Here is an 11232-nt window from a genome sequence, read left to right on the forward strand (position 1 = left end):
CTCATAAGCCTTGCATGACCCTTGGTGTCTCTTGTTTTGGTTTCCGACGGGTAAGTCTGGCTGAGTACATTTGAGTACTCAGGGTTTATCCCACCATGTTGCAGGTGAAGTTCTCGGCCTGTGAAGATGGTGGCTAACCGCCGATGGGCTCGGTGATTCTATAGTTACTTCTCATCTATATGCTTTTGTCAGATGATGTCACTTATGCTAGCAATGTATTTGGAACATATATTAATGTAATCTTTTGAAAACTATGTTGTTTTCACTAATCGGTTTTGAAACCCAAACTTGTACTATTATTTTTGAATTCATTTGTAATATTATTTTCCGCTGCAACCCTGCGTATGTGATGTGTATTTGCTTAATCACGCGATCTTGGTTGTAATGTTGATTTACCGAGGTCTTTTGGGACACTCGGCGGACTACCGGGTTTATATGAGTGAAAGTATGGGTGTGTCAACATGTTAGCGGGGACAGCCGTACTTGATCTTGTATAAATTGGGCGGTTCTGTTACAATCACCGGCGAGAGCAGCATTGGCAAGATGACGTTCACGGGGAAGGTGTACCAGAGCCTCGAGGTCCATAACCACTTCGAGATCCGCACATGGACGATGCTCCTACACAAGTGTTGCACCGCCGACGTCCTCCACGACATCCACTAGGAGATGACCAACCACCTACGGCAGGCCCCGTCCGTCTCCAATCAGGCCGCGGAAGACTCCTGCGATGGTGACAAAGCCTTTGGGATGGGATGTGGGAGAGCACCCTGGTGGACGCGCAGCGCCTAGTGCGCCTGTGCAGACGGTGGTGGTGGTGCACAACCACCTGTATGCCTTCACGTAGGATGAGGCGCAGGAGGCCAGCTTCATTGAGTGCCACGACGGCACTGACGTGCTCGCGCTAGCCACCGTGCGCCGCCTCATCGTCCTTAACTCCACCACGGACAGGTACGTGCAACTCCACCACGGACAGAAAAAAGAGAAAGGGAGAGAGGAAGAAGAAAGCGATAGGGGCAAGAATGTCATTTCACCGCTGTTCTCTCTCCTCAACCGGTTGCAACCGGTCCGCGGTGTCCTATGGCCTAATTTCACCGAACCAGAGTGTCTTCTGGCAAAATACTCCAAAGTGGGTGTCTATCAGCAAAGGACCATCACTTTGGATGTCCGCCAGACAATTGTCCCTATAACTTATCGTCCATCATATTGCATATTTGCTTCGAAAATTTGTACATTTGGCATACCCAGCCGCAAATTCCTTGCTCCACCACTGCAAGCGGTGCAGGGCAGCGCATGGGAGCTCGTTCTCACACTCGTTCGACGTGGGACACGAGGCAGTGCATGGGGGTGCATATGGCCTCGCTCGGCGTGGGGTGCATGCGGCGCGTGGGGCCTTTGCATGCGCTGTGACCAGAGAGAAGGAGCACAGGGCCCACATACTCTATGGCATTGAGCTCCGTTTGTTTCACGCGTTTAGATTTATGTTTCATATGTTTCATATGGATGTTGAATGTGTTTTATCCGGATGTTTTGTATGTGTTTCACTGGATGTTGCATATGTTGCAATGGCTATACACGTATGTTGCAAGTGTATGTTTCAAATGTTCCATCTATTTTAGACGTATGTTGCAAGTGTTATATTTGGATGTTGCATATGTTTTAGTGGCTATAAACATATGTTGCAAGCATCTATTCAAAATGTTTCATCTGTCTCGGACGTATACTGTAAATGTTTTATCTGTATATTGCATATGTTGCAATTGCTATGCATATATGTTGCAAGCGTATGTTGCAAATGTTTCATCTATTTCAGACATATGTTGCAGAAGTGCTTCATGTTGCAACATCAATAGGTGCATGAAGTGGGCGCATGCGGAGGCAGTCCCCACGTGCGCGATAAGCGAAGCAGGCATGGGTGGTCCCCACCTACATGCGCATCAGCAGGCACGAGGCGCACAAACTGCTTGCGTAGGCGCACCAGCATGCGGGGGTGGGTGTGTAGGTGCAGCAGTTGCATGCGGAGGCGGATGTGCAAGCGCAGCCGTTGCGTGCGGGGGCGGATGTGCATGCGGGGCAAGCGGGGCAGACTTAGCAGCATGTGCGACAGGCGGGATGGCCACAGTAGACGGGGTGAGCGTTGGCCACGCCATTTTCTTTTGCCTAGAGCGTCGGACCCCACAAGACGTCAGAAGTAATCAGTCCGGGCCTGAATGGGGCAGTATTACCTTGTTTTTTTGTTTGGTTTGTATAACAAAATAAAAAGTGGGGCGGTATTATCTTCTCGCTTTTTTCGTTTGGTTTGTATAACAAAAAAACAAAAAGGGGTGATTCATCGACACCTTTCCACCTCATTCCTAAGCTAATTAATACAAGAACTAGAACTACAAGCGCGGCGTAACCGCGCTGATTTGGATCTGACCAGTGTTATTGTCATGGTCTCTGTGGAATTTTTGGCAGATGGTTCATCGGATAACTTGCTTCCGTCATAGCTTGGTGGAAAGCGTGCACGGAAATTTCTCATATTGATCGAATTTGAATTTGGGCATTGCAATGAAGATCTTAAGACATGTTCTCCAACATCTATGCTTTAAGTGGGATATGGAGTGGCTGTGAGCAGCTGGGATCAACGCTTAATAGAATATAGTAGGTCGCAACAATGTCCTAGAGGCTGATAATTGCAGAAGACTGAATGAATGATGGTGGGTTCGAAAAAACAAAGAATGATGTTTAGTTGAACCAGTTAGCATGTCCATCTAGTATATCTGACATTGTTGATAAAGGGATATTAGATCGATGATGGATGTCACTGACTTCGAGATCATCGCTTGGCTCTTTCCTGATCGCCATGATTTTTTCCATCTCTGCAATAATCAGCATATGAGAAATGAGTATATTAGAGAGAGTACTATATAGAAGATGGATTTGAATTATATAGCATTCATAGAAAAGATAAGAGCTTTTGTGCAAAAAGGCATAGCCTAATCCCTTCCCACACCCAGAAAATGTCTAAGTACAGGGGATAAAAGAACAAATATATGATCATCCAGATCAGCAATGATTGGGTAGATCTGAAGCAAAATCTAGCTCAAAAAAATCGAACATTGAGATAAACATACACAATAGAAGTAAAATTATATGATAAAATATATATGCTCATGTGCTGAAATAGGAACTCCAATATTATCAGGGAGTCCTTTGGATAAGTATAGATCAGAATAGAGTCATAGCTGATAATAATTCGATGAAAACTTTGGATCTAATGACAGTAGCTATACTAAAATTAACTAAAAATGTAATTAGGGGAAGCACACGGCGTATATCTAATCAGTCCATACATGGCAATTAACTTAATTTGGAGGGTTCTTTGTCACGTCAGGAACATGGAATCCTTTGATCTACCACGATATAGAAGAAATGGGGCAGATATTTGTCTTCTATTAATTCTAAGTATGAATTCCTTAACGATAGAGATGTGTTATGTACAAATCATCAAGAAAAATTGAGAGGAAGAAATGCAGAAAAAAGATACCTGGTTCCCATTTCATTGAACACATTGGCTTCATTATCCATGGAAGCGGCGATGCCGGCTTTGAGTTCATTAGTCACTGGCAACGGCGGGCACACAGGAAGAGGAGGCAGCCGGCGCTGTTCGCCACCGCCGGGATGGGATCGCTGCAGACTGGTGGCCGCTCATCGCCGCCTCTGGCCTGGCGTGTACGGGCTCCACCGCTGCTGGCCTGGTGCACGCGGGCTGCGCCGCCACCGGCCAGGCACGTGCTGGAGCTGCCACCGTCGCCGAGTGCACGGCAGACGCGCGAGCATGGCAGGGCGAGGCACCCTTGGCCACCGGCGTGGGCGTGGCCGGCTCTTCGGTCATGCGGTGGGCGGTGACGTGTAGCCTACGATGCACATGTAGGGGCCACCACCGCCTATCAGGCTCGTGCGGCCGCGAAGAAGAGCTTGACGAGGAGGCAGCAACGGTAGTAGCAACTGCCGACCAGCGTGGCTACCTAACGTGAGCGGCCAGGAGGGGCGGTGATGGTTCACGAGAATCAAGCGCACGGGGCTACAGGAGGGCTGGTTCGATGGCCCGATGTAATATTCGAGATCTAACGGTTGAGTTTTGAGGCCACGTGGACGACTAGGGGCTCGACCGCTCGAGAATCCTAGCCGATTGCGTCTTATAGAGATGAGAATCGGAGTCATGGCAGAACCGTCCAATTTAACTTAATCTCAAGTATACTTGTCAGCTATTTGACACTAAGTATATCAGAGATCAAGTTAAATCCGGTAGTCTGTCGAGTACACCCCACGGGAGGACTTAAAAATCCACATTTTCATCAGGACCATAAACAAGTGAATAAAGCTTACGTCATTTATTAACCATTTTATACATCACAACATTACATAAAATCAGAGTTAAAATAGATTTCATAAAAGCAGTGAAAGAAAGATCATTTTACAAAAGCGACGGAAGTTAACAATTTTGAATATTGAAGCAGAAGTAGAGATAGAAGAGTAAAACTTCTTCATCTCCAGGTTCCAGTTGCATTAACTACGATGGCAGTGATATGACAAGTGGTATCCATATCCGAGGAGGGCGACGATTGCAATCGATGTACATCCAGCTCGGCAATCCCAAATACACGCATGTACTTCTCGAAGGAGCAAATACAAGGCTGTCGTTCCCATCGTACAACCAAGGCCCGAAATGACCTGACCACCCCCAGGGAACCCACCCTATGAGGCTTGCCCCGTGAACCAGCGATGGGTTTCACCCTCATAAGTTTTACCATGGACATTCCCCGTCCCAAAAACAGCCGCTAGAATGGCCATAGAAACACTTCGGTGAACGTTTTGCGCACCTTAGTTGTAAGACAGTACTTAGCTTCACGCTCAACTGTAACATAGGCCCCTGTTATGTGTTTGGTACCTTCAAACTTGCCACAACGCTACCAATGGTACGGTCCTTAATCGACATAAGCGGGACTAATGCAACTAGAGCCTCGCTCTATTGCTATAACTAACCACATCCAAACCAAAGTCCACAGTCCCGCTCGGTCTCCAATTATTACCCAGCACCTCAAGTCCATGTGATAGTAGTAGCAAAATAGCCATGACCTATCTCTCGCGAGTGACAGTCCATCACCCGACTTCTACCGTAGGTGCTATGGCATGGCATACTACACGATTTCTGTCATACTAGTAGGACTCATAGGATAGAACATTTATGCAGGTGGGTTTCAAGCATCTCCTGCAAACTTAATGCACAAACAACAGAATAATAAGTGCTCAAAAAATAGGGGTTATGCACCGAGGCTTGCCTGGATAACTTGTATTATACTACGTTAGTATTCCTCCATCTTTGGGACATGATCCGACCATCTCCATCTCCTGGACTCGGTTGCCAATACACCATCTTTCCGCTTGACGTCACATCCTTCGGTTGATTCATCGGTTTGCCGTCATTCCTAAATGATATGCAATAATGCAATGCATGCTTAAGTCAAATAAGCATAACAAAGACATTTACAAACACTACAAGACAAGCAACACGTCATCACGGTGAAGGGTAACTAAACGTTGGATGTTCGACTCTCATCCTCTCCTAGCGACTTACTTGCGAGTTACTATTATCACACAAGCAAGCAAAACAACCATTTGCATTTTAAACATACAAGTGAAAGCTTATCATAACATGCCAAGCACACTTATGCTTACTAAACACATTTTGCCTATGCATCATGTAAAACAAGTAGTATAGACAAACGTATATTAACCCTAATCTAAACACCGAACATATATAAAAGCTTAAATAATTATAACCAAGGAATAAAAAGGTGGCACACTAAACATCTCTTTTGGACATGAAAAATTATGGGTGATACATCTTAACTAAACATAACTACTGCATGAATTTCATAATTTCTGGATAAGCATATTATTTACTAACAATTAATTAAGATTTAATGGCAATAAAAGCATATGACACATGATAATTCAATAACTCAGTAAATAAATATCCATTTAACATGAAATTTTTACCACAGCACAAGCATGCAACAATTAACCTACCGTAAAAATTTTACAGCAATTGAATTCATACAACAGTAGATATGAATTTAACATTAAAAAGCATAGGCAAATATCTATAGCAGAACTTTTGTACTAAAACATATCATATTATATATCTACTGCATAGATCTAGTTGTGTGGAGTGTAACAAAACTGGTTTGACATTTTTATGATTTTTCTACGATTTACTATGAATTTTCAAAGTTTTAGCCGATTTAAACATAAAAGAAAAGGAAAAACCATAAAACACAAACACTTTGCACCGAGACCCCTGAGCTTTTCCTAAATCAATCCACTATACAAGAACTATTCATGTGAGTCACGAGATTTACATTGGAAACCCTGAAAAAGCTTCTATTTAGGCACGAGGTCCTTCTCTTCTTCTTCCACGTCTTCACCGAGCAGAGGAGGTGCTCGGGGCGCGACCGAGTTCGCGCACGCGGGCCACCGGCGATGGCGAGGGAGGTGCGCGGGGGCAGCAGCAGCCATGCCTGCATGCGTGGGCGGCGACAGCTCGGCCAGGCGTAGCTGGTGGCGGCCCGGCCACACGCACGGCGGCCGCGGCGGGCGGCTGACGACCGCGGTGGTGCTGTGAGGAGCGGCGGCCGACGAGGACGGGCAGTGTGGCATCGGGCAAACACGGCGCACCCACGGCTGGCACTACCCATGCCATGGTAGGGCGCAGCGGCCTGGTCGTGTACATGGTGCGTCGCGGTGGCCCGAGCAAGGGCCGCGGTGGCTCCCGACGACACGGGCTCCAGCGAGCGCGACCGGGGCACAGAGGGGAGTGAGGAGGAGGCGGTGGTGTTGGCAGTCGAGCATGAAGAGGGACTGAGCGGTGGAAGCGACGGTGGCAGAGGGACCTCGGAGCCGGCCATGGTGGGCGAGCTCGCGTTCCTGCGGTAGGGAGCAAAAGAGAGAGCCGACAGAGGGAGGGAGATGGACCGCGAGGACGAGCAAGGCGACCTCGGCCTACACAAGAAGGGAGGGAGAGGGAGCAACGCGGCGTGGGCGGCCATGGAGCACACTGTGCGCGGCCAGAGTGCAGGGCAGGCAGAGCAGGGCATGGGCGACGACAGTGCCATGTGCTTGACTTTGAACCCCCAGATCAGCATATTCCAAAAAGATTCTTAGCCGATGCCTATAAGGAAATATCTTCTCTACTGATCACTCTCCAACTTTGATTAAGGGACTAAGGTCATTAGCACAACAAATTAGCGGACAATTAGGGCCAAAGTTAGCAGTGTCACTGAAAACACTAGGAAACTTTCTAAGTCTCCCAGGAAACAATATTTTATTCAAACTTTGAAGCATTGATTAACCTATCAAACATGCAAACTGAGCACCAACAAGCACTCCACCACAAAGTTCATAACTTGTACTAAGTTTTACGGCCATATTTCAAAGTTTATTAATAAATTATTTATTTATTCAGCCTTCAACAAGCTATCAAGCAATTAACACCAATTAGGGTTTTTGACATTTTTAAGCATTTTCTCCATATCCAACATGAACCCTAAACAACTTTTGTTCACAAACTCATTTAGAGATGTTTAAGCACAAAAATAAAGTTGGTTGACATCACATATGTTGACCCTATATTAATAAAAGGTGATTCAAACAAAGAAAGCCTTGTCATTTTGTGCTCTTTTGATTTCAAACATTATGCAAACAACACGTACGATCAAAATACACTTAGGTTCATGCAAAGCACTTAAGCAACACTATTCATGCACATTTTTATTACTGACAAAAGATTTGTCTTTTCCGTAAAATGTTTTAAGTTGGCTATAATTTAAAAGAATTTTTACTCCACATTGTTAGTATTACAAACAAAAGATCATTACAGAGCACATGAAACTTACTAATCAAGTTTTATTATATTTAACCTATTGCTAATCATGTATTTAACACCAGGAGTGTTACAGTCAACCTGCCGAATTTAATTTGAATGAGATCATGTTTGTTTGAACTTATCAGCCATGGTATCATGTTTTTCTCTCACAACAAATCGGTATTAGCTGGGTTATGATAGCGAGCTACTGGAACCATACACCATATAAATTGCCATGTCTGGCCGAAGCATGAAGCGCGCAAACAATGACAAAGTGAACACACGTCACGGAGCTCAGAATCAGATGCGCACGTCCAACGCAACACAATCAGACGTCTTGGCGCTGTCGAACAATAGCGGAAATTGGAAAACAGGCATCACATTGCACCTCTAGTCCCACCAATGGGAGAAGCTCGCTACAGGTTACCACACCAAATTAACGAGACATGCTTGATTTGACATCCGTAACACTTCGCCTCGACATCTGTAATTAAAAAAAAGGACTTTTACTAGAGCATGGGTGTGCAGGCGAGCGCACTTCCGCCCGCATCGTCTTCCTCCTTCAGCCCTCCCCACCACCGCCTACTCCTCCACCGCGTGGCCGCGACCTCCTCACCCTACCCCGCTCCAGCTCTGGCCTTCGGCTCCAGTGAGTGCCCCCGCCTCCAGCAACCCCCACCGCCCCGCCGTCGGCGGTAGGGTCTCGCCGGAGCTCCGGCGTGCTAGGGCCTCGCTAGAGCTCCGACGAGACCCTACCGCCGGCGGCGACCTCCTCCTTCCCCTCCCCCTCCCTCCCACCCCCTCCCGCATGCTGCCATGGCGAGCTCCGACGAACTCCGGCCATGGCGTCCCCACCCCGACCTGGTCCGGCCGCCACGACCGCCGCCAGCTGCCCTAAACCGCCCGTCGACCTTCCCCACCGCATGGCCTACCTGCCTCCCCCCGGCCGGCCCTTCTATACCGCATCGGAGTTGTGGAAGAAGGATGGGGCACGGACGCCGGAACCCTAGGCGCCGTCGGAGGTGGGAAAGAGAGAGGGCGGCCACGACACGGGCGCGGACGCAGACGACGAGCTTCAGGTAGGCGCGAGCGTGGCGAATCAGGCGGCCTCCTTCTTCCCCGCGCGCATCGGACAGCCCTCGAGGTGTGCGCGTCGAAGCTTCATCGCCTACGCGTTTAGAAATTAGCATTTCCATAAAAGAAATGTTTAAGCCCTCGAGGTGTGCGCGTCGAAGCTTCATCCCCTACGCGTTTAGAAATTAGCATTTCCATAAAAGAAATGTTTAACACCTTCACTGACTATTTGCAAGCAGGAGAGGGGTGTTTAACACCTTCACATACTATTTGCAAGCTGGACAGGGGGGTGGATGCTACACATGATTACAAACACCAACTACATAGTGTTTGGTTGGCACAAATGTAACGGGATACGATTACGTGGGTAACGAGTTGCATTTGTTGGGTGTTTGTTTCAGCCCCCTCAGTAATCAGGTGCCGCGTTATTTAATACGAACTAGCAGACAGTTGAGGACACTTCCAATACAGATTCTGTTATAGTTTCTATATCTATTTATTATTTTTGTACTTATTTAATTTTACTGACGTGGCACCATATTTATCGAAGAGAGAGGGATTAAACGAAACCGAGTCTAAACAAGACTTGGTGTCTACTCGTGAATGGATGCATAGAGCCTGTTCGTTTGGCTATGGCTTGTCGTAAACGATCGTAAATTTTCAGTCAGAACAGTATTTTTCTCTAACACAAACCAGCCAACAATACTTCTAACACAAACCAGCCAACAATACTTCTTCGCAAATCAGCGAGGATACGAACCAGCCAAGTGAACGTGCTGATAACTCGTAGCCGGCATTGGGGAGCTCTCCATCGTTTCTTCAGATCCCGTACGCCCGGCTCCACTCCCCATCGCCACCGCCAGCCATGACAATCTCGCGAGCCCCTTCCGGTGCTGCTCTTCCCGCGCGCTCGTAACTTTCCGCGCGGCCCCAACCCCTCCGGCGCGCGCCCTCAAAATTGGTTGGCGCTGGTTCATACCGCTAGCTGGCTCCATCCTGAAGCGTCAATCACGAATTCATACCGGTAGCAGGCTTCCATTCAAGGTACGCACCCATATGTCCCATGACCTAGCCTCTCCAATTGATCTCCTCCCCAACAATCTTTAACCTAACAGCCTGTTCGTTTCGGTTGCCATGGCTGAAAGCACTGTGATAGAAAAATATTATTTAAGCTGTGGATTATAAGTCAGATATGAGCGAATAAGCCGAAATGAGCTGTAAATCCATACACCAATCTTTGAATCAGGGGATGAATCGATTAACAAAATCAAGCAATCGATCGAGGCAGTGGTGCCCATGGTACTCGTTCTCTGTCCGTCCGAGGTATGAACTGTGCATAGCAGGGGATCGTTAACTGATGAATATCTAATTACATATTTGCAGACTGCAAGTAACTAAATCTGCAGACTACTCGTATTTCTATAAGGTAACTACTCATATGTACAGACTGCTATTTCCAGTCTTCAGTAACTGATTCTTTTTAATTTCTGTGATGAGTGCTAATTTCAGTCTCCACTAACTGAAACTATTTAATTTCTGTAAAACTGATCAAGTGCACAGCCACTAATTTTTTGCAAGTGTGAAACTGATGTGCATTATTTTTGCATGCAAGCGTGAAAGAAATTATAGGTGATTTAGGTGATCATCTAGTAGCTGAAATGCAGTCCCTTGTTGATGTCCATACGTGCACCACAGTCAGCTAAGCACAAGCTATTTTCAGAGCAACAAGAGGGGGCAAAAGTTTGGGAATCGAACTAATTAGGTAGAAATATGAATTTATATATAACTGTGCATAGCTGCCATATATACATATTTCTCTTTTGCAAATCTGAACTGTGCATAGCTGCCATATTTCTCTTTGCAAGTCTGACCTGAGCAAATCTGAACATTCAACAGCCCATAATATATTTCTTGTTTATTGACTACCTCATCTTTATCTTTTTCAGGCTGCTCAACTGTGGAAAAGATTTCAGTTTGTGTCAGTCCTATTTGGAGTTGCTGTGGACATGGGAGTTCATGTGGAGGAGGACGAACGGCTTGCTATGTTTTTTTTTCGGCATTGCTATGTTTTGTCGATTGTATTTTTTAAACTTATTACCAACGGCGCTACCTACTTTATTTGAACTCAAATGATGTATCTTCGCAGCTACCTACTTTACTTTGAACTCAAACGTTGCTACCTATTTTACTGGAAACATTGCTACCTATTTTATTTTGAATTCAAATACAATGCATCAAGAAAGGCTACATAA

At 46.3% G+C, this 11232-nt stretch overlaps 1 long non-coding RNA gene across 1 annotated transcript; it reads left to right on the forward strand.

Annotated features, from left to right (window-relative positions):
* Positions 1-9622: 9622 nt before the first annotated feature.
* LOC136494653 (uncharacterized) lies at positions 9623-11232 on the forward strand. Its single transcript, XR_010768652.1, has 3 exons — positions 9623-10024; positions 10364-10406; positions 10927-11232. It is a non-coding gene; the product is annotated as an uncharacterized lncRNA (long non-coding RNA).

Source organism: Miscanthus floridulus, chromosome 11, assembly GCF_019320115.1.
Source record: "Miscanthus floridulus cultivar M001 chromosome 11, ASM1932011v1, whole genome shotgun sequence".
In the NCBI taxonomy this organism is placed as follows: Eukaryota; Viridiplantae; Streptophyta; class Magnoliopsida; order Poales; family Poaceae; genus Miscanthus; species Miscanthus floridulus.